Source organism: Chelonia mydas, chromosome 8, assembly GCF_015237465.2.
Source record: "Chelonia mydas isolate rCheMyd1 chromosome 8, rCheMyd1.pri.v2, whole genome shotgun sequence".
Taxonomy (NCBI): Eukaryota; Metazoa; Chordata; order Testudines; family Cheloniidae; genus Chelonia; species Chelonia mydas.
Window position 1 is genome coordinate 71,245,601 of NC_057854.1, and position 24,569 is coordinate 71,270,169.

Sequence of the window (24,569 nt, forward strand, 5' to 3'; positions counted from 1 at the left end):
CATTGCCTTGCCTGTCCTGAAAACAAAAAGTGTCATCTCAAACATCTATCTTAGATAAGAGAGAGGGTGCAGAGTAAGTCAGCCAACATGGTACTCAGCCTTAAGATTTGAATTTGAGGACCAATTAAAAAGCGTTGGACAGATTTTCACTGAGAAAAAAGGCGACTGCACATTTTCAGCCTTAAAGGTTTACACAAAATGCAGAACACAAGTAGTTATCTTGCAGAGGCTCAGCTTGCAACTCCTGTGTCTGTCTCTTTTAGTGTATCACAACTGGGTACCTTGCTCAGTCTAAGTGTCATGTCTCAAGCCATGCTCCTGGTGATAATGCACAACAATCTCAACAAACAGAAAGGCTACCAATTCATTTCCACAACTACTGTACACACCACGAACAGAAGCCAGGTTTTCTTTATGCTTAAAATGATATATAGATAGATGGGGGGGACGGGGATGGGTTATCACTGGACAATTTGTTGTGCAGAGGCCTTATTCTAAGTTGTCCAAAGTAACAAAATTTTTTATGAACATCAAGGAAAGCTGAAGACAAACAGATAGGTACAAAGTGGACTGCTTAGATTAAAGGGACTTGCGAGAAGAGTTCTGTAAGGCAGGTAAAGTCACAGGTTGGCATGGCAATGAGCTGAAAGATTCTAGAAATAGGAAGAAATATTCATAATTGAAAGCACCAAAATGTGTTTGGAATGGTTAATGTTAGTGAGATTAGGTTGTGACCCTTTCCTGGATATTGCTTGTCTGAGGGTCACTAAATGGAAGAGGGGTGACAGATTGGACACAGCAAGCTTTACTATCATGACTGACATCCCCACCATCTCCTGGGACCCTCGGATCCACCATGACTCCAATAGGCCTTTGCCATCCTGATCCTGAAAGGCATCCTAACTAGACCAGGCAAAAAAGAGGGAACTGTTGACATCACCCCCTCCACTGGCTTTGGCCAAATCCTGAACACTTGGGATATAAGGATAGGGTTCTTATTCTCCCCAACGCCTCCCATTTAGTGACCTCCAGATAAATGTCCAAAAACACCCCCTACCTTATTTCTCCTCTTTCCACTCTCTCTTCTTTTGTATTCCATGTAATAAGAATGTGGTTGAGCCACCCAAGACAAGCCCACCTTTACAACACTGCTGTAAGCCTCTGACCAAGAGGAAGCTAAAGCAACACTCTGGTACAAGTTTACTAGGTCTCAGAATGGCTGATAAGACCATGTGCCGAGTGTCAATGTTTCTCCAGCAGCAAGGTTGCAAGTGAGAGGCAGCACCAGGGCTAGAAGCTGCATTTACTCTTTGCTGTTCTTCTTTTTGCCTTTTTGTGTGTTTCTTTGGTTTTGTCTTTAAAAAAAAAAAAAAAAAAAAAAAAAAAAAAAAAGGGAGGATCAGCATCAGCAACAATTGTTCTAGCTGAGCTCCAGATCATCTGAAGTAACATTTTCACTTTACCCCCAAAATAAAAGTATCTTTGATACCATCTAAAAAAGCCCGTCAAACAGCAGGTTTCCCCCGACAAAAGATGTTAAACAACAAAAAGGAAAAGGGAATAAGGAATGCCATTAAATTGAAAGTCTTACTTAATATTTTACATTTCACATGTTTAAAACTGTTTTTCTTCTTTTTCTGTATCTTAAAAAAATTAACGGTGGTTGTTACAATGGAAATAAGCTGGCAATAAAAACAAACCACCACCAACCTAAGGACTCCACTTCAGGATTTACAATGTGCTTAGTACATGGTGGAAGTTTAAGGCAGGACTTTATGAGAGTAGTTAATACTCTGTAGATACCCAGGACACATGTGCAATAGAGATGACTAAGAATCAATACTAATGTAAACCTCCTTTTATTTATGAAGCCCTTGGTAACCTGAAACAATATACAAAATGCCAGTTTTCTATTTTAAGAAATCAGAGTTCAATACATAGATGTGTAAGTTTTAAAATTTCATACCCAAGGACTATTTAAAATGTGAACTTTATAAGAGATATTCCAGGGATCTCATAACCATTGTCATGGAGCATTCATGTTTTCAAAAATAATTAAAGCCAAAGTTCTTGGATATATCTTGACAAGGTCATCTGAAGATTATTCCCTGAGCTGCATTGCCTGAAAGAAAGAAATAGTGTGAATTGTAATTACTCAAAGCACTGCAGAATAAAGCTACAGTAAATTCCTTCACAGTTGAACTGAACTGTTTAACACATGGAAACTCTAATTGACAATTCTGTACCAAAGTGTAAATTTGTCAAGGAAGGATACACAAGAAGTTTTTTTTAAAACATCTCAGTGAGTGCTGTTGTGATTTGGATCTATTACTTCTGAATATTGCATGAAGCTGACAAGCACTTGTCATTTAAAGACCACATGGAGGCATTTAGTTTTCCATTTAGACATAATAACACATTATGCAAATAAGCTTGCCAAGGAAAGCTGGAGGCTTACACGAAATAAACTGTCAAACACCAGTTGCTAATAAATGAACATTTCTGTATAGATTGCCTTAATTTGGGGAGTTGAAAAATAAATGTGGTAGATAGAATATCTTACTTTTGTAAGCTGTATAGAAGTTCAATGCAGAATTACATGTAGTGAAATTTTAAACACAAAATTAACACTCCTTGCCAGTGATGAAATTTGTCTTTTCTGGAAATAAGTTGAAATTTTAATAAGTCTGTAAAACACTTCAAATACATGACAACCTGAATCAAACAAAAAAAGCATTTTGAGTTCATGCCATATGAATAAGAAAATCAGGAAAAATCACTGGGTTCATCCATAGTGCTCACATAGGACCCAATTTAGCCAACCCCCGATGAAGCCAACCTCTTCACTTTGAGCGCTCTCTCATTCCTTTATGAATTACCAGCACATCATCTTTTTTTTTTTTTGCGCCAGCCAATGAGGCAGGATCCTTTCCCTTTTGTTATTTTTTTAAATTTGTCAGTGTTTTCAGTGCTAATGGAACTAGCAGGATCAGGCACTATGCCTGGCCATGCGCTATGAAAGCCAATAGGAGTTTTTTCCAGTGAGTACAATAGAAGCAGGACTCATAGTTCACGTTAGTGTAGATTATGTAAACTGTCCCACTGTTTTTACCAGTGCATCTTGATTCTAACCTGCAACATCCCTGATACTTGAGTCTTGGGTCTTTCTTGAGCAGAGGACTGCCAGTCATGCCTAACTGCATGGTATTTCTCCGATATGTGGATATCATATTTCTATGATAAATGGAGACTAGGATGAAACAATCAAATTTATTTTCATTTGTGACATAAGCATAATTCAAGAACTCAGATCTCCAGCACCTGGACCTCAATCCTTGGTAATGGAGACATCAGATAAAATTATTTAAAATAAACACCACGGAACAAATAGTTCAGGAAATTTGTAATGGGATCAGAGTCTTTCAGATCCAAGTAAATGGTATGTATCCAGTGCACATCAGCAGTGAACGAATGAATGTTTAGAAGAAATTAATCAAAGATAGATTACCTCTTTAAAATCCTTGCAACCTCACCCTAACAAATGTATTTTATCAATATGGTAGAAAAACCAAATACCTACCTATAGAAGTGTGGCTGGCAAGAACAAGAGAATTATGATATGGTAGGAATGACTTATTTCCCATAAGCCAGATTGTGTAATATTAAAGTGAAATAACTACATTCATATTTGTCTTATTGGTTAGTATAAGTTCCCAAGCTGAATATTTCTCTAATGTGATGTCAAAACACTGAGGGATTAACTTATTTCTGTATTCTATAATTTAAGAAGAATACAGATGGTTCCTGGATTCAGAGAACATTCTATGTAGTTAAACCTGTGTTTTGGGGTGTAGTGGTATCTCATTGCTATTATTAGTTTTATTCTGGAAGCAGAAGTTGCTAAAAAACAGGTCTTAACTAAAAACAGGCAGTTGTGATCAGGCTCTATTCATGCAGGGCAAAAGCTTATTGAAGGATATTGATTTTCAGCTCATTCATTCCAGAAATAGCCTACTTACTAAACATTTAATCTTGCTTTTGAAGGCAAATTCAATTCAACAGACAGTTTTGGTGCTAAATTTAGAACTTCTTTCCTTGTTTCTATTTTTAATAATGAGAATAAAATAGAGTTGTTTCTATGTTGGCACCTTCTTCACCCTTTAGGAAACTACACTCTAAACTAATACTGTGTCAGAAATCCAGTCTTAATTAGCCTAATCAAATAACATTTCCACTTTAGGGAAGAAGGATTAGAGTCTAATCTACTAAAACGGTTCCAGACGTTTATATTTGAGTAACTGTTTGGGATGTGACCAATTTTTTTTTTTTTGGTGCTTTTTAAATTAAATAGTTCAAGGATAATTTTCCTCTTTTCTGGAAACTGAACTGAAGGATTTGATTTTCCACTGGGCATTTTAAAAAGGAATTCATTAAATTTTGCTTTACAAACTAATGTGCATGTGGTTTAAGGTATGGTACAGGGGACACTTTATCAAGTAAATGGCATGGCCTCCTCTGGTTCAGGTAGGGTGGTTTGGAGAGGTCAATGGCTTGCTAGTTAGTTTTAGATATCACATGATGAAGCTGATGCTCGAAGTGATCCAACCAATCTTTAATCACTAAGAAGTTTGAGGATTACACTGTAGTCCCTGCTGAATGATTGATGAGGATGTTAGCTTTCATTTGAAACCAAGCAGGCTACGCATTTTAGAATCCCATTGCAAAGGAATCTTGATACACTTTAAGACTGTCACCTTCTTCAGTTATTCTATTCAAACAACTTTGTCAATTATTCACATTCATTCACTCCCAAACTGCAAAGGATTTAAATAAACTGCCAACTATTTGCAGTAGGAACTCATTACACAACTGGAATAGGACATTTTTGTTTTATCCACTGTATTTTTTGTGGTCCCACATACATGAAGGACACCATTAATACTCAAAGGCATTTGAAAATGTATTTCCTTGTGGGGGACTTTGATGGCTATCAAATAAGCAGGGAATTTATGCTGCTTCATAGCTTTGAAGGAAAGCGCCATCAAATTGAGTCAATGAAAATACATCCATTTGTATAATATTCTCATCACTTTTGGTACAAAGCAAAAGTTGTCTCGGAGTTTTCATTTAGCACTTTAGCTGTTTCTCATTTATTCTGAGATAACAGTCCACTCCAAACTAAATAATCTTCTGATCAGAAAAAGATGATTTCTCTTTCCAAAAGACAATCTTTTCTTTGAAGCCAAAGCTGAGACAAGCAGGTCAGTTTTCGAGCAGACTAAAGTTTTCCTTGGCGAGGCTCTTTGGTCAAATAAATGAAAAGAAAAAAAACCCTGTTGGTTCCTGCTCAAGGAACATGGCATTTATTTTCTGTGGTAGTCAAAGTCTATAATTTTGCAGACAACTCCCTTCAGGTCTTGCCAAAGTAAATGCAACATTTGAACACTTGAGGAGAAACATCAGGAAAGTGGTCTTTCTGCTGCTTGCAGGGTTGTTACTTCTGTGAAATATTGAGGGATTATTAAAATGGAAATGTAGTTAATGGAAAGCATAAAGATACTGATATCAGAAGCTGAAAGCACAGTAAGGATCACCATGAACAATTTTTCCTAAAAGGAGATAAATATGGGCTTGATTCTACAAGTTGCTGTGGTTCTGATCCAGCAAAGTATTTAAGCACATGCTTAAACACCAGTAGTCCTACTGAAGTCACTGAAGCTTTGCTGGGCCATAGACAGAGGGTTCAGCACATTTCATGAGTTAGCTTTAACTTAATTTTTCTTACCTTTGACTGATTTAGTGCACATTAGCTCTCCAGATTCATGTATCTCAGTTTTGTTTTCATCCAAAGTTTTTATATATTATATATTTTTTAAGAGTTTACTGATATTCCCAAAAGGCCTAACCAAAACCACACTGTGAAGTCAACAGAAAGGTTCTATAGGTTCACGATCAGGGCCCAAGTTGCCCCTTGAGAAAAAAAATCATTCAAATTCCTCACTGATAAAATAGTTGCAAGTTTAGAATCACACAATTTGTATTTATACAAAATGCTTCCTAAATTTCAAAGCTGTCCATTTCTTTTGGAATGCTCCAGATAAACTTTTTTAACCATCATATTGGCCAGCCCTCTGATGAATATCTGGCTAGAAATGTAAACAAATGGCCAAATGCAAGCATGAACCTTTCAGTCATCCTTGTGAAGCCCAGTATTTATTAAGCCAAGATGTTGCTTAATGTGTTTATGTATAGGCTACATACCATGTACATGGTAGTAGTAGCAGCAGCATCACCAGTCTGAACACAAGGAGGAAAATGTTTCGATCAAGAGATTCATGTAAGAGGCCCCTACATAACACTGATGTAGTTGTGGGGAGGAGAGCAAATCTTCCCGATGTGTATTACACTGTTCATTTCACTCATGTGACAGCTGATTTTAAACAACTACCAGCAGCCTCACTAACCATAATCCTCATCATTGTGTAAATACTGAAGAATTGCTATAGGCATATATGTAGAGCACTACTGACATGATCAACTCTCTGATCAATTAACAGAAAGAGAGACTATCCTAATGGAATGGCTAAAGACTGTTTTTATGTTCTTAGCACAGTTAAACAAAAAACTGTGCTTGAATTTAGGAATCAGTGTGTGACAAAAATACAACGACTGGTTCTCTCAACTTGCCATCTGACAAGAGCAGCCTTGGTAGAATTTTATTAGGTTATTATTTTACTGCTCTACTCCTGATACAGCCAATCCTCTTGGCAGGGTTTATATTAATAAATAATTATCTGTGACATGAGGGAAGAGATGCATAAAAGACGTACAAATGTTCTTTTATCACAGGCAGTATTTTAATAAACAAAGATAGAATTGAAAGTTGTGTTACTCCTAGCCTTCTCATCTAGAATGCTATTGAAATAACCCCTTAAAGCACTGTAGAAAGACACAACTGAATTGCACATGAAAAGAGGATCAGTTGACTTCTGGCTTATACTCTCTCTCCTTTTAGGACATATCTTTATAACAAAGATTTAAAAGAGGATACATCTTATACAAGTGCCACTCAGCATTTTACTTTTTTTTATGATATAGAATGCATTATTAATGTGTTATTCTTTTACATTTAACATTTATAAAACACATGGAATGAAAAAAAAAAGTTAGTGATTCTCACGGTCTAAACAATAAACAAAGTGCCTCCAGGATTCATTTTTAATGAGAAATGCCAGTTTTGCACAGCAGAAGTCTTGGGATGGGCAATGCACACAAGCAGATTAATTATCATTTCGGAGATAAGAAATGTGTGAATTTTATAACAGCTCTTGTAAAAAATATACTGTTAATCACTGACAGTTTTATGTCCTCAAAAGGTACTATTAACCTATAAATATAGGTCACATACATTCAGGAGTTTAAAATGCTGGATTTTATTTATTTATAGTTGAAGGCTGCTAGTGTTTTCCCCCTTGTAACTAGTAGGGTTTTTTTAGTGTGGAGTTAGTACAGGGTTTCCAACACATAATGCAGAATGCATCAAACATGCAGCATAATTACCTATTAGTCCTGTGCACATCTGAAGAATATAGAGTTATAATCATCAACATTCTAGCTAAGCTACGACTCCAATCTGTGCTGGAATAGTCGTTTAGACTTCTATGGATCATCGATTAAGGGGTTTCTCCAAATACCTCTACTGGATTTCTGGAAGCTGTTTGCAAGTTAAACCTTCTTCTTCCACCCCAAAGTGGAATCTCTCTGCTAGAGAATTCACTTCTCAACTTCCTCCAGCAAATCCAGTTGGCAGCCGATTGCACTACCAACATCAGACTACCGATAGCCTTCAAAGTGGTAGGTGATAGACTAGAATTTTAATAGCCTAAGGAATTGATTAACAAACTATTTAGCATATGATAGTTAATGTATAAATTTTTATTGCAATTCAGAGACTGACTGCATTGTTTTACAAGCTAAATATATTAATCCCTATTCTTCAATGGTGGGTATATAGGAGATTTACCAAATTGCTGAATGGGTGGATTTGTCGGTGACCAAAACCTGTTGTGGATACAAACTATATCAACGATTTTCTAAGAAATCTTGTTATGGAAAACCTCTAGATACAGGTCCATAATATCTGGATAATTATACCAGCATAATTCCATTATTTGGAACTACCATCCAGAGTAAAAGGAACATCACAAAATCCATTTAACTTGCAGCATTTCTCTTGTTTGTTCCAACTAAACTTAACTCCTAATTTTCCCTGATGTAGCCATTCCATAATGGCCTTCAGAGGATTCAGAGTCACCGCTGATGTAGATTCACACTGAAGTTGAAAAACCTCTTTGAATAAGACTGAGGGTTTAAAATTCCATGCTTTTAGGGATTTTGACATGAAATCAGCACTTGTGAAGCAAAAGTATTTTTCCATTCACCAGCAGAAAAGGTAGAAATTTGAACTTTTCCCCTATGGGGTCAAATCTGGCAGATCTTGCTCATCCATTTCTGTGGGAAATTAGTATATGTTAGTAAAAGATTTAACCGTGTAAGAGTCCTTTGAATTAGAACCAATCAGGAAGCTGTGACAAAGGAAAGAATCTGTTTTTCCTGGATGTTCTGCTACTTAGCACCAGTGCACATGGTAGTTAGTGCTGATCAAACTACTTATTGCAAATTTAGCACTCCCCGCTCTCCCCATTTGTAGGCTGATCTCAGTTCCTGCAAATATATTCGTTATTTGTTAGTATCCAAATAACTCATGCAAACAAATTTAGGTTGGGTTGACTTCATCTGTTACTTTTGTGCTTGTGATTGGTCACATGGTATTGTTCCTGGTCTCTGATTATTATTCTCCTGCTTAGAAAATTTAATCTAAACACCGAGTAACGCAATTTATTCATATTAAATTTACTTATGCTAAAATTTGTAAAATCTTTAGGAGTCATCAGCATTTTAACAAATTGCTGGCAACTGTCTTCTTGCTACTGGCAAATCATATTATCCCCAAAATAATGGTGAACCACACTCAGTACCATTGTTCATGAAAATATTCACAAATCACTTCTTGTGTTATTCAACCAAGTTTAATAGCAGTTATAATTCAAACTATCTAAATAGATCTCAGGCACACAACACATTTTATCCCCAGTAAAAATGTTGTGTATCTTCAGAAAAAAAGGGGAACAAATTTTGTGGCTTGAGTCCATCTTTCCTGTGAAGACTTCCCCTCCCTCGTGTTGGTTATGTTTTGGTTTTGCCAGTCCAAAAGCAGGGTTGTTTCAGATTCAGATCTCATTTTCTTCAAATCTTCCAATTTCAGGAACTTTGGGTTCTGGTTTTAGCTAACTTCTTTTTCAATTAAAATGAAGTATGAACTGAAAGGGTGGTTTTGGTCTTGCAAAAATCTAATCAGCTTGGGTTTTGTCTTGCAAGACCAAAACCAGGAGTAATTCAGATCCATGTCCTACTTATGTGCAGTAGGATTGACTGGGCCACCTGACTGGCTGCAGGAGTCACCAGAACAATACTTAAGCTCAGTAGCAGCAGCAGTCTGGTGGGTGCTCTTTACCTCCCCCCCAGCCCCAGCCCCATCCCGACCCTCTGGGTCAGAACAGACTCACAACATTGACTTCCAACTCTTTGCTGTTGCTATAAAATCCCATTGTTGTGTGGTGGAATTAGAACAACAAAAGCAATCAACCAGTCATTAATAGAGTACACCTGATTTTTGTTCAATGGTAGCCTCCAAAAGATGCAATTTGCATACAAAAAATAACAATTCTAACTATTAGAGAGATTGGATGGTCTTGTGGCTAATGCCCTAGACTATGACTCTCATCAGTTCAATTCCCAGGCCGGGCACAGTCTTCCTGTTACATATTAATTACTTCTAGATAGATATTTGAACAGTCCTCTGTGCAGTCTAATACAAAAAGTAATTGGTGAATAGTTTCATGAAACACCAAAGTTTGGTTCACCATTATTTTGTGAATATTATTTGTTATTTGCAAGTATTAAGACAGCCACTAATGGGTTTTGAGCTAGTCACTTCCTCTCTCTGTACTTCAGTTCTTCATCTATAACATTTTTCCACACTTTGTCCATCTTGTTTATTTAAGCTGTAAAATCTTCAGGACAGGTATAAGATTTTCAATAGCACCAAAGTGACTTAGCACCAGTGGAATTCATAGCTCTGTATTAGGTACACAGGCTTCCCATGCACTGAATCCCTAGAAGAGGGGTTCAGAGAAGCCAGCAAGCTCAGCAGGGAGCTGCCTAAGATAGCCAATAAGAAATACTAAGGAGAGGACCGAGCCTTCTGAGGTAATTAGGCACCTCATTTTGGGCTAAAGGGAGGTGCTTCCTTGCACTCCAGATTCTCAACTGTGAGCCCTCTTCTGGAATTTGGGCTGGGCTGGCCTGGCTAAGATGCAGAGAGAGCGAGACAGAACAGACAGCCTTCATTATAGTCAATAGTCCAGGGGTTAGGACACTTGCCTGGGATGTGGAAGCAGGGACTTGAACCTGATCCTCCAACAGGAGAGATTGAGACACCCCTTCCCCTCCCAGAATACTCTCAGATTTGAAGCAGAGGCTTAGTGTCCCATATCCCAGGTGAGTGCTCTAACCACTGGGCTATTGGGGAGCTTGGGACACCCACCCATCGCCTCAACAAAAGATTCCCAACCTGCTTGGCCCAGTTGTATTTTGTGCAGGGTAAGCATGGTTAGAGCATGCCTACTGGATCAGGCCCCTCAGGCGAGATAGGTAAAGAATGCAAAGTTTATGAATCCCTAGAGTACCGAACAGCTCATTAGCTGAGGGGTGGCATCAGAAAGTAGGCAGCTTTTTCACTGGTGGGCATGCACAATGTAGGTGCGTAGGGAATTGAGGCACCCGTAGGGTTAGGTGGCAGCTGAGCAGTGAGGTGAATGTCAATGGAGCTTTAAATGTTGGACTTCAGCACATAAGAGAAGGTTACTCACTCTGTTCAGTAACTCTGTGCAGTAACTTCGAGTTTCGCCCCACACGTGCCCCACTTTAGGGGAATATGCATCCCTGCCCCTGCAACTGGAGAATTTCAGTAGCAGTGCCTGGTTGGGCTGCACATGCATTATCCCCATCTCATGCCACCTCTGATGGTTACCTAGAGCTGAGTGACCAGCCCCCCAGTTCCTTTTCCATCAGAGTCCCTAGCAGGAAACTCTGAAGTAGAGGGGAGGAGGGTGGGTAGTGGAGCACTCACAGGGACAACCATCTCAAAGAACCTCCGTTACTGCACAAGGTGAGTAACCTCTTCAAGGAGTGTTCCTATAGGTGCTCCACTTTAGGTCACTGTACAGCAGTGCCCTTTATTGGAAAGAAGGGGTTTCAGAGTTGCATTTGTGATGGATAAGACAGTAATTCCAAGCACAGCATCTGATGTCAAGTCCCGCTCTATTTTGTGGTGCTCTAAACGTGTGCGCTGACACCTAGGTTGCTGCTTTGCAGAAGTCCATGATGGGTACATTCTTGAGGTAAGCTATTGATGTAGAAAGTGATCTGGTGGCATGTGCGGGGGGCCCAGGTGGGGATTATAGTTGTTGGTGGTGCAAAGGTCGATGCATCCAGAGATCCATTTCAACAGCCTTTGCTTGGATATGGCGGCTCCTTTGGATCTTTCTGTGACAGAAAGATCTAACTTTGATGACTTTCTGAAGAGTTTAGTCCTTTCAGTGTAAAATGCTAGTACCCTTCTGACATCCAGGGTGTGGAACATCATTTCTTGTTTGTTCCCATGAGGTTTTGGGAAGAACGACGAGAGACGGAATGAGGAAACTATTTTAGGTAAAATTTTGGATGTGGCCTTAGAGTTAGCTTGTTTTTGAAGTATATTTCTTATGGGGGTGTGCCATGACAGCCCCAAGTTCTCCGACTCATCACATGGATGTGATGGCGACAAAGAAGCCACCTTCACTGAGAGGTGGAGAAGAGAACACATCACCAAGGGTTCAAATGAGGTACAGTAAGGCATCATAGCTCTAGATTAAGGTTTCATGGGGGAGTACGGGGCTTGTATTTTGTTGTATTTTTGTTGCTCGTATTTTGTTTATTGATGAATTATTAAGTGGTAGCGTGACTGAAGACTGAGAACTCGTCAACACTGATGTAAAGCCATGATTGCCACAAGATGTACTTGGAGGTCTGATTGCTTGAGTTCTAATACCATTGGTAAAGAAGGAGTCAACACTGTTTGTCTATTCTGGCACCATTTGTGGAATCTCTTCCATTTGTACAGGTAAGTATATCATGTAGTAGACTATCTGCTGTTTAATAATATGGCCCTTACCTCCTCTTAACAGGACATTTCATTGCCTTGGAACCATGGAGTAACTATGCCTTCAGGTGGAGTATTTCCAGATTTGGGTGGCAGACCTGGCCTGCATCCTGGGACAGGAGATGTGGAAGAAGGGAAAGAGTACATGGTGAGCACACTGCCATCTTCAACAAGTTAGGGAACCACATTTATCTGTTGACATGAGAGCTACCAAATGACTCTGGATTTTTCAGTCTTTATCTTATGTATGACCATGGATAGGAGAGGGCTTGGGGGGAAAACGCCTACAGTAGAGGTGCATCCATTTGATGATAAATCATCATCCAGAGATTGGGGTCTCAAGCCTGCTCTTCAGCAAAAGTGTAGGCACTTGGCATTTTGGGTTGTAGCGAAGAGGTCTATAGTTCGAGAACCCCAGCATTTGAATGTCCTCTTGTAATACTTTGGTGTTTATTTTCCACTTATGGTCCTGAGAGACTTTTCTGCTCAATGCATATACAGTGGTGTTTTGGCATCCTGGTTGGTAGGAGGTGGAGATGTTGTGTGGAGATGATGCACCAGTTCCATAATCTCATTGCTTCTATGCATAGGGAGTGCGACTGTACCCCTTCTTGTTACTTTATATAAAACACACAAGCATTGTTGTCCATGAACACTTTTATGGTTTTGTTCCTGATCATGGGCAGAAAGTGTGAGCGTGCCTTGCAGACTGCTCATAGTTCCAGTAGTTTTAGATTCTGAGGGGGACAACCTGCCCTGTGTGATTGTGTAAGTGTGCCCCCCAACCTACTAAAGAAACATCCATTGTAAGTATCATTGACGGACGAGGTCTGTGTGAAGAGAACTGCTCCACAAATATTGTGTGGTCGAGTCCACGGTTTAGAGTTTATTTGGATTGTCATCATAAGGCACTTGTTTATACTGTGTGTGATGGGTTCGATCACAGAGATCTCCTTGGGACTGTCACCTGACCTGCTGAAACTACCTCTGAGCCCATTTTCCATGCCCAGCTTGGGACTCCAGAACCCTGTCTTGTTGATCCAGACATGCAAGCCTGCTGCAACAAAGACCTAGGGTCTGAACCACGACCCCAAAGCTGCAGGCTTTAACCGAAAACCACTCAGCAGGTATTCCCATCTCCAGGACCCAGACATCCAGCTCCCAATGGGATCCAAACCCCAATTAAATCTGTTTTACTTTGTATAAAGCTTATACAAGGTAAACTCAACTTGTCCTCCCTCTAGAACACTGACAGATATGTACAGCTGTTTGCTCCCCCGGTATTAATCACTTACTCTGGGTTAATTAATAAACAAAAGTGATTTTAAGTATAAAAAGTACGATTTAAGTGGTTTTAGTAATAACAGACAGAACAAAGTTACCTACCAAGCAAAATAAAACAAGCAAGTCTAAGCCTAATACATTTAAGAAACTGAATACAGGTAAACCTCACCCTCAGATGTTCCAAAAAGCTTCTTTCACAGACTAAGATTCCTTCTTAGTCTGGGCCCAATCCTTTCCCCTGTACAGTTCTTGTTAGTCCCAGCTCAGGTGGCAATTAGGGGATTTCTCATGACTGGCAACCCCCTTTGTTCTGTTCCACCCCCCTTTTATAGCTTTGGCACAAGGTGGGAATCTTGTGTCTCTCTCGATCCTTCTAAATGGAAAAGCACCAGGTTTAAGATGGATTCCAGTACCAGGTGACTGGGTCACATGTCCTGTGAGACCCCAAGCCTCCATTCTTTCCAGCCTGACTCACAAACACAGGAAGGCTTACAAGTAAACAGAGCCATTTACAACCAATTGTCCTAGTCAATGGGAGCCATCAAGATTCTAAACCACCATTAACGGCCCACACTTTGCATAATTACAATAGGACTTCAGAGTACTTCATATTTCTAGCTTCAGATACAAGAATGATACATTCATAGAAATAGGATGAACACACTCAGTAGATAAGCTTTGTAATGATACCTTACAAGAGACCTTTTGCATAAGGCATATTCCAGTTACATTATATTCACACTTCACATGTTTTATGAAAATATGTCTGAGTGCAACGTCACACTGTGTCTGTGCAGAATGTAAAACTGTCCTTAGCCAGCCTTGAAGGCAATGCACGTGTAGCCTGGTATACTTCACCACAAATTTCAGAGTAACAGCCGTGTTAGTCTGTATTCGCAAAAAGAAAAGGAGGACTTAGTCTCTAAGGTGCCACAAGTCCTCCTTTTCTTTTCACCACAAATGTCATTGCTGACATATGGCCTAATAGTTGAAGGCAGATCCTGGTTGATGTCTTTGGGCTGGTTTGTGTTGAAGTGATCAGATTGAATAGAGTGACAAATCTGTGTGGTGGTAGAGAGGCTGTGGCCTCCTGAGCATCAACGTAAGTCCCAATTAATTCTAGTCTCTGTAAAGGTATAAGCGTTGATTTTTGCTTTTTTATTTGTAGACCTTGTCGTGTGAAGAGAGCTATTGTCTTTTGGGTAGCTTCTAAGGCATCTTCTCAGGTAGAGGCTTTGAGTAAGTAGTCATCCAGGTAGGGGAATATTACAACCTATTTTCTGCAGGGGTGAGCCACCACTACAAGAACTTTGGAGAACACCCAGGGAGCCGTAGACAGTCCGAAAGGGACTACTGTGTATTGGTTGTCCCAGAACAAATCTGAGAAACCTTCTGAGTGAAGGGTGTATTGTAATGTGAAAATAGGCATCCTGGAGATCAAGGCATTCAAGAGATCAAAAACCAGTCCTTATTCTAGTGCTGGGATTATTGTTGCTAGCATTACCATCCTGAACTGTTTGGTCTTCACAAATTTACTGGACGTCCTTAGCTTGAGAATGGTCCTCCATCCTGGTTTTTTCCTGGGTTAAGAAATAATGGGAATAGGAGCCCTGGAGTCTTTTAGGGTGTGAAGTGACTCAGTCTTAGCTGTGACCAGTTTCATTTACTCAAATGAGACATCCTCTAGGGTGGATTGTACCTCTTTGGGGAAATCAGAGAGGTAGACCCAGGAAGATTGCCACATGACTATGGCTGTGACGATGGATTGTGCTGCTGTGTCTGCTGAATTGAGAGAGACTTGTAAGGCTGTTCAAGCTAGACGGTGGCTTTCTGAGATGACTGCTTTAAATTGCTCCTTTTTTGTCCTCAGACAGATAATCAATACATTCAGACATCTTTGATTAATTGGAGTGGTTGTATTTGGCCATCCGTGCCTCAAATTGGTGATCCTGAATTGCAGGGTTGCTGATGAGTAGGCCTTATGCCCAAAGAGATCTAATTGCTTCCAGTCCTTATCATGTGGAGTGGATCTGGAGTTATGTTGTCTGTCCCATTCATTCATGGCCTCTACCACCAGAGTATGGTGTGGGGTGTGAAAACAAAAATTCCATTCCCTTGGAGGGCATGTAATATTTTTGTCCACTCTTTTACAAGTGGGTGGAATTGTTGCTGGGCTCTGCCAGATGGTCTTGGCCAGGTCCATGAGCACCTCAGATATAGAGAGAACAATGCTGGATGAAGTTGACATGTGCAGAATGTCCAACAACTTGTGTTGAGAGACTGCAGCTTCTTCCAGTGGTATTTCTAATGAGTCTGCAATCCACTTAAACAGCTCTTGGAATTATTTAAAATCATCATGCATCATGGGTGGTGGGGGCAGGATGCCTTTGTCTGGGGAGAGGAGGAAAAAATTGGTAGCTGGGGTAACCTCCTGACCAGAAGTCTCCTCCAGTCCTCCAAGTGCCTCATCCGGGGGTTCAGAGTCCAGGTATTGAAGGTGATGGAGAATGTCTCACTCTTTCCCTGTGGGTACTGGGAGGCTCAGAATAGTGGTGACAGTATGCCATCCATGGATCCAAGTAGGGCCACTGTGGCCGATGAAATTACAGTGGTTGTCGGTACTGAAGATTGCACGCTGTGTGCAACAGAGGCAGAAGGTGGCATCACAGACTGCTGCACTGCATGTTTGAGATGCACTGGCGGTGCTGAAGAAAGGATAGTAAGTTTCTGAGCCCGCCTGCTTAGGATCTTTGGTTGTCACGGTACCAGAGGGTCCAACCTCTTCAGAAGTAGTCTGCCATGGTGCGCTCGGTACTGATAGCATCTGGGTCAGGGATCATCTCTTTTTAGCATATTCTTGAGAAGAAAGTCCTAGTCCATTTTTTTTTGCCACCTTTTTTAGCAGCGTGCTCTTTTCTGTGGGAGGGTCATGGTGAATGTCTGTCAGATGCCGCTGCTGGAGAGCAGTGCCCAGAAGGGGTCCGTGATCCCGGATCAGACACTGGGCAGAGACTCCTCCACCAAGAGAAGTTTTAGTTTACGATTTTTCTGGTGCATGAATATTATGGCAGTGGGAGCACTTTTGCAGAATGTGTGTCTCACAATGGACACATTGCAAGTGTGTCAGAGACTGGGACTGACTCCTGGAAAGTTAGGCAGCATTTAAAAATCAGGGGATCCAGGCATGCCCCTTAGAATAATGTTTCTTCCATGAGGGAGGGTATCTACACTATGCTAAAGGGTATAAGAAATTATACTTAATCTAAAGGAAAAAAAATGTTTTTAAAGAAAAATAAATGGGGAAGAGAAAGGTAGCTAACTACTAAATCTGATTCTTAAGATAAAGGCAAAACTTGGAGACACTGCCCATTGCTCAGTCTCAAGCCAAGGGTGATAGAGAAGCAATGGGGGGGGGGGTGGGGGAGGGGGAGAGTTAAGTCACACACTGCTATGTAACCACCAGAGGTGGTGCAAGATGGGGACAGTACGTGTGTGACCCTACCAGGCACTGCTACTGAAATTCTCCTTAGAATTCCTCTTAGAATCTAGCCCCTCACTTTTGAAAATTTTACTCAGTTACCATCTCTTACAATATGTTCTTACACCTCAGCAGGAACGTCGAGGGGCTAATAATAAATAAATCTACCTTGCAGTTTGAGAACACTTGTCTTTCAGATCACTCACAAAATTACTGTGAAAAAACTGTGGAAAAACTGCAGGAAGTAATTAATGGAAGTTTCTGAAAATTCAGCCTAAGAAGTATATTTTACCAAAAAGACCACAGGATAAGCATTACAAACTGTGAGTCTTTCCATTGACTTCAGTGGGCTTTGGATCAGGCCTTCAACAAACTAAACTTCTGCTGAGAGTGGTCATCATGCACCCACAATCCCCACCTCAATGGAGTAGGTAGACTAGATTTGGTTTTGCAATATTGCAAGCTAACTTTAAGTGTTTTCAAATCCCTCAACTGATATGGTTTCTTTCCCCATGACTAGAAACAGACATCTTTGTTACGTTTATTATCTGCAGGCTCACTTTTAGCATCCTGCCTGCCCTATGGACATAGCCAGTCATAGTATTCATAATTACAGCATATTTTTATAGAACTAAACTGTATCTTTTAGTTTCAGTGTAAAATTTACAAAGCTCAAGGACAGTGTAGAATTGAATGTGCCATGTAATGGGCTCAAAATCAAGGAAAATAAAGATGTATGTAATTCCAACTGGGGAGGGAGAATAAAAGAGTTTCAGCAATGAAATCGAATGTTTGGTGGTTTTAGTTTGGCCCCTAGTGGACAGTGATTCTCATTGTCACATTGAATTGTTAGGCTTTGCTTAAGCAAGAGTCCATGCTGAATAACCCTGGAGACTAAATTACCTCTCAGCTTTGGAGATGGAGTTTGCTTCAAGCTAGAATTGAGAGGAATTTGTGGTATACTGACAAAAAACTATAGAACATCTGCCCATTCACAAGGATTGCCAATAAATACAGAGCATATTCAGAAAATAAATCTTCTTTCTATCTTAACCTACAAAATATTCATTTCTTAATGGAAAGGCTAATAATGTGTCGGCCTTTGTTGTTTAAAAGACAAGTCATTTACTTCACTAAGAGATCCTTTAATAAGAAAACAGGTGCTTGTACTGTGTGATAGTGATGTATTGCTCATGATGAGAAAGCTTCCACAAATACATTTGGCGTAACAGTTTCTGTAGCATCAACGTGAAGCCTGTCATCTTTCACCCCAATGAAAATGATGCAGTTTGCTTGCGATTATAGACTCCTATCGATTTCCAATTTTCACCAGACATGTTCAAGTCCCTTGGGCTCTAGGCACTTGTAGATTCTTATCAGTCTTGCAGTGAAGAAACAATGTGGTAATATAATTGGCACAGTGTAGCAATAAGACTCTCCTGTTCTACTTTCAATTTAGTCCTTTATTGCAATATCTTGACAGTAGATTTCTTCTTTTTAGTATTAATGGCCTCATATAAGGTTCTTGATGACCAGGCTAAACTTTTCAAAAGAAGTATGTGTGTTGGGCTTTTTAAACTTAATATCCATGCTCCAGAAATGAATCCTATATTTGGAGTACATTATATAGTATCACTTTTTACTAGAGAGGTTGAGTTAGGTTTTATATATTTGTGTTTTGTTGCACAGCCCCAGTTTGCAGTGCAGCTTCTATTGAAACTATTTAACACCAGTAAGCGTGCTTACAGGATGATTCCCCCATTTGAGTATTAAAGTGCAACACCGATTATCCCAAGCTTTTACAAAAATAGAATTTATAAAGCCTATTTCAAAAGCAAAGTGATGTAACTTGTGATCTCTCTCTTTAAGATGCTATGTACATCAGTACTGCTGCTGTTTAGACCAGCTACTTTAGTGCAGAATATATTCTGATCCTGTTCCTCTGATTTTGTCTGTAATATCTGTGCCCAAACCCTAAATTTTAAACTGACAACATAGACCATGAAACTTAATATGTGCTGAAATGTAATTCACGATAAAGATCAAAGCAATTATGCAAAGTTTGGGAGAAATCAAAGCAGATGCATTTCTATTTACAGCTGGAAAGTGCATAGTGTTCATTGCTTATTTAGAGACTTTATCGGGACAAAAAGCAGCATAATTACATAATGCTTATTTTACATGACTGAAGCAAAGCCAGTGCTTTTTGTATCCCTGCAGGACAATGCTGTTTGGTATTGTGATGAAACTTCTGTAAAAATGAGAGTATTATCTATTCTAGCATCTGCACAGGGAGATGTCCCATTTGTCTAAAGATAGAGTACTTGCAGACATTCCACCCTAATTTAAACACAGCAGCATCGTGGAGGGGCAATTATTTAAGACAAAAATAACTAACTGTTCATGCCCTGCATTGAGTACAACCTAAATGGATTATATTCATTCAACTTATCTGATACATTACTTTTATTATGAGTGAAACTTGTCTTGACCAACCACACAAAGGCTGCTGTGTTATTTAATTAAGGCAGGTGGAACAGAACTGTACTCAGTACTGGTTCCATTCTGCAAAGGCCAAACAACCTCCTGCAAAGCATCGAGTGCCCTCATATACCATTTAGGCACTTAAATAAGGGCTAAGTGGCTGGCTGCCGAGCACGTTTGATTGTGAGCTTCTCAGAGCAGGGACTGTGCATAAGTGTTTGGAAAGCATTTAGCACAATGTGGGTGTTACCACAAACAAACAACAATGTGCCTAAATGGTGGCAGAGCTCTTTTGAAAATCTGGCCCCAATTGTAGGTGCTGTGCTCTTGGAAATCGGGCCCTCACAGTGGAGCTCATTACGAGATGAACAAAGTTGGAGATGAGCCACTTGAGAAATATGAAGATTATAAGTAAGAGATGGAAGAATCAGGAAGATGAGCCAAAAAACTGTTACAAGAGTTCAATGGAGGAATTACAGGGCCAAGGACCAAATTGTATCCACATTCAAATAGCCCCTTTTATCCTTTTGAAAGATTAGGCTGCTAATAACTGTATGAAGTGCCGTTGCTAATATCCCAATATCAGCACTAAGAGAAAAATCAGAATATTAAAAAAAAAAAAAAAAAAAAAAAAAAAAAAAAAAGACTTTTCCATGTCTAAGGGCCCAATCCAAACCCTGGAAGAGAGCAGGGGTTGGATCAGGATTTAAAGAAATAGGATTTTATTTATAATAGTGAAGTGAATCAGGATTTGAATGCTAATTCTGTCCATTGGAGTCAGGAAAAAATTCTAATCTTGTCCATGTGTAATTATAATGTTTTTAACACAATCATAAAATATCTTAAAAGTAAAAGATTAGATTACAGATATTATCTCAGTGTCAAGACTCAAATCCTCATCCTGACATCTTCAGCCAACAGCAGTAAGCAAATCTCAGATTCAGTAAGATGGCAGTGTATTAAAAACAGTAAGCTTTCACTTTAAATGCTCAGGGAGTTTTCCTGGTCCCTGCAGAACCCCTTAGCCTGCAAGGAAGAAGCATGCAATCAGGGTCTAGTAGCAGTCAGTCTGCCGACAGACAGTCTAGAATGAGGTGGGGTGAATTATGCATCTCTCTCTTAGGGAGCAGCCTTCCTTGCCTCTCTCTGATTTTTGGTTCCTGTGTGCTATCATTCTGAATTCTACAAATAAAAAATAATGTTATATTACAAAATACTCTTTCTGGAAGGTTATATTTTTATCTAACTTCTCCCTGTGAATGCCAGGAACATAACAAATGGCACCAATAGGTAGTGAAAACAGCAGGAGGCACAATATTAAACCTTGAAGTATATGCACATTGTGATGGTGAAAATGGAATGAATAATTCCTCCTCACAAAGCACCAAAAAGGAACCTATAGAAATGTAAGTGCAGAATAACTAACTTGTGGAACCTTGGAAGCCTAGCAAAAATAACGAATTGTCATCAATTGTACTGACTGATTTAATAAAAAAGCACCTTCAGTTTCATTCTAAATGACTAATTTGCAACTTTAAAACTATTTCATTTGAATTATCAGGTTGAAACCCCAGAAGAGGATCTTCTTAAATCTTGCACTGAAAGCACAGCAAAGTCAGAACAACATGCTCAAGTGGTTTGAATACAAATGTATTTTCAAAGATGTTAAGCCTAATGTAAGAACTGGAGCGTCTGAATTTCCCAATTGTTCAACCCCAGGATCATCACAGGAGAAACTGTCAATGTCTGTCACTCTTATAAAAATGATAACAAATGCAGCAATTATAACAAGCAAAAATACTGATGTGTCAAAGACCTTGAGACTTATGGCTAAAAGCTTGAATCAGAAAAAAAAAAATACTCAGTCAAAACTAAAAAATAGCTTAGCAAGGTAAAACATATTGGAAGCTAACCAGTTCAGTTGCCAGCCTAGACTAATGAAGACATTTCCAAAATTCCAATAGTAGCTCAAGACACCGTTCTGATTAATAATCACTAAATTCAAGCTAGTGATTGTCATAAAAGGTGGTTGTCATGAAATCAGATAATGAACTGAATTGTGATCTTAACTAATATAAAATTAGCCAAAGGCCAATATCCACTAATAAGATCTAGATCTCACCTGGTGTATTGTCAGGGAGACTACTGCATAAAATCAAAATCCTCAATAAAATAATAAATAATTTAAAAACAAAACCAAAGATTAAGTGACCAATCAACATGTAAATTTAAATTGCCCCTGCACAGTCTCTATCCCAGAGTCTCTGGCTACAGCCCTTGTTAGCTCCTCCCCCTTATTTCCAATATGCTTCATCCCTTGAACATAAGTAGTTTCAGCCGTGGGAGGTCCCAGTTTGATTGGCATGATAGGGTGTGTCAGAATGGGCCTTGGGCCCAGTCAGAAGCTTATTCAAATCAGTAGGCTCTGGGCAACCACAGGAAAGTTCTCATACAAAAATCCCCCTGCCTTGCAGCAAAGGAACAAGCTTTCCACTTTTCAGATAACTTTGCCCACAATTAGAAAAGGAGTACTTGTGGCACCTTAGAGACTAACCAATTTATTTGAGCATGAGCTTTCGTGAGCTACAGCTCACTTCATCGGATGCATACTGTGGAAATTGCAGAAGACATTATTATATACACAGACACTATGAAACAATACCTCCTCCCACCCCACTCTCCTGCTGGTAATAGCTTATCTAAAGTGATCATCAAGATGGGCCATTTCCAGCACAAATCCAGGTTTTCTCACCCTCCGCCCCCCCACAGACAAACTCACTCTCTTGCTGGTAATAGCCCATCCAAAGTGACCACTCTCTTCACAATGTGTATGATAATCAAGGTGGGCCATTTCCTGCAGGAATCCAGGTTCTCTCACCCCCTCACCCCCCTCCAAAAACCACACACACAAACTCACTCTCCTGCTGGTAATAGCCTATCCAAAGTGACCACTCTCCTTACAACGTGCATGAAAATCAAGGTGGGCCATTTCCAGCACAAATCCAGGTTTTTTAACCCCCCCCCCCCACACACACACACAAACTCACTCTCCTGCTGGCAATAGCTCATCCAAACTGACCACTCTCCCCACAATGTGCATGACAATCAAGGTGGGCCACTTCCAGCATAAATCCAAGTTTAACCAGAAGGCCCGGGGGGGGGGGGGGGGGGTAGGAAAAAACAAGGGGAAATAGCCACTCCCAGTCTCTATTTAAGCCTAAATTAATAGTATCCAATTTGCAAATGAATTCCAATTCAGCAGTTTCTCGCTGGACTCTGGATTTGAAGTTTTTTTGTTGTAATATTGCAACTTTCATATCTGTAATCACATGACCAGAGAGATTGAAGTGTTCTCCGACTGGTTTATGAATGTTATAATTCTTGACATCTGATTTGTGTCCATTTATTCTTTTACGTAGAGACTGTCCAGTTTGACCAATGTACATGGCAGAGGGGCATTGCTGGCACATGATGGCATATATCACATTGGTGGATGTGCAGGTGAACGAGCCTCTGATAGTGTGGCTGATGTGATTAGGCCCTGTGATGGTGTCCCCTTTTCCATTCTCTGCTGCCTCCAACCATATCCTAGTCTAGACAGTATTTCTTAGTGGATAGAGCCCTGGACTGAGCATCAGAAGACCTGGATTCTATTCCAGACTCTGCCACTTGTCTCCTGGGTAACCATGGAGAAGTCACTCCCCTGCTGTGCCTCAGTTTCCCCATCTGTAAAATGCAGATAGTGATACTAATCTCCTTTGTAAAGCACTGAGATCTACTGATGAAAAGCACTATATAAGAGCTAGGTATTAACACCAAACAGGGGGCATGAAGTGAGCAGGGAGAGGGGCAGTTTTGCCTGAAAATTGAAGTTTGTCACTCTATTGTGAAAGCAGCTTGTTAAGGTGGTTGTCCTACTATGATTCACTAGAGCGGAGCCCTAGTCTGTCAGATCCTCACTCCTGAATTTTTCACACCCAAGGAAGGTTGGGGGAAGGTAGGCATAGGCAAGGGTGGGCATGGAGCCAGTTAGAAAAAATGGCTGGCAACCTATGGATTCGTTTGAACATGTAGAGAGCGTGGTGTCCCTATGGATGGGTTCAGAATATCAAGGTATTTGATCAAAACTAAATTTTTATAATGTATAGCAGAGCTCCGACCTTGTCCCCATGGGTCCCATGCTTCCAGGCGGTTTATGCTAGCCTCAAAGGCTCACTGTGACCCTCCACATAGCCCTTCTCTCTCTAGGGCCAGGGTACAGTTTACTGAGCCCTTTTCATCATAAGCCAGCAAGGAGGTTCGTGAGAGAACTCAGTCTCTGTTGTCCCTATGGGCTTATTCAAGAACAGTTTAGCCTCCTGTTCTGACAGGGGCCTGTCTTCCCCTCCCAGGAGGTGTTTCTAGAGTGGCGGGGTGGGGGTAGAACCCAGGCCCCACCCTCTACTCTGGGTTCTGGCCCAGGGACCCTAATGGCAGCAGGTGTTGGCACTGCCAGAGTTGCTACATTTCCCTGAGCCACTTCCCCACAGCTCCCCTGCTTCTCTCTCTTAACACCTTCTTCACCCTTACCTTAGGGCTCCCTTTCCAGTGGTTTGAGGGTGTCTTCATTACCCAGCCCTTCAGCTTCACTTCCTCTCCTCTGGCTCTCTATGGCCGGACTGGAGTGAGCCCTTTTATAGTATCAGAGGGGCCTTAATTAGAGTCAGGTGTTCACAGTAGCTTAACAGCCTCACCTGACTCTTTGCACGTTAATTAGAGTCAGGTGTTCTCCTTAGCCTGGAGCAGCCCCTGCTCTGGTCAGTCAGGGAACAGAAATCTGCTTATCCAGTGGCCAGTATATCTGCCTCCTACTACTTTGCTGTACCCAACTGGTCTGGCTCTATCACAAATAGCAATGCAATCCAGAAAGGGAATCAAAAACTAAATTAAATGTGCATTTGAAGGAGTAATATGACACGATCAGCCCCTTTGGTAGACTATGTTATGTGCTTATACATATCC

At 40.3% G+C, this 24,569-nt stretch overlaps 1 long non-coding RNA gene across 1 annotated transcript; it reads right to left on the minus strand.

Moving 5' to 3' along the window:
* Window positions 1–1,843: 1,843 nt before the first annotated feature.
* LOC122461538 lies at window positions 1,844–24,217 on the minus strand. The gene is made up of 3 exons (XR_006283485.1): window positions 24,138–24,217; window positions 3,133–3,234; window positions 1,844–2,122 (listed from the first exon to the last, which is right to left on the minus strand). It is a non-coding gene; the product is annotated as an uncharacterized LOC122461538 (long non-coding RNA).
* Window positions 24,218–24,569: the final 352 nt, after the last annotated feature.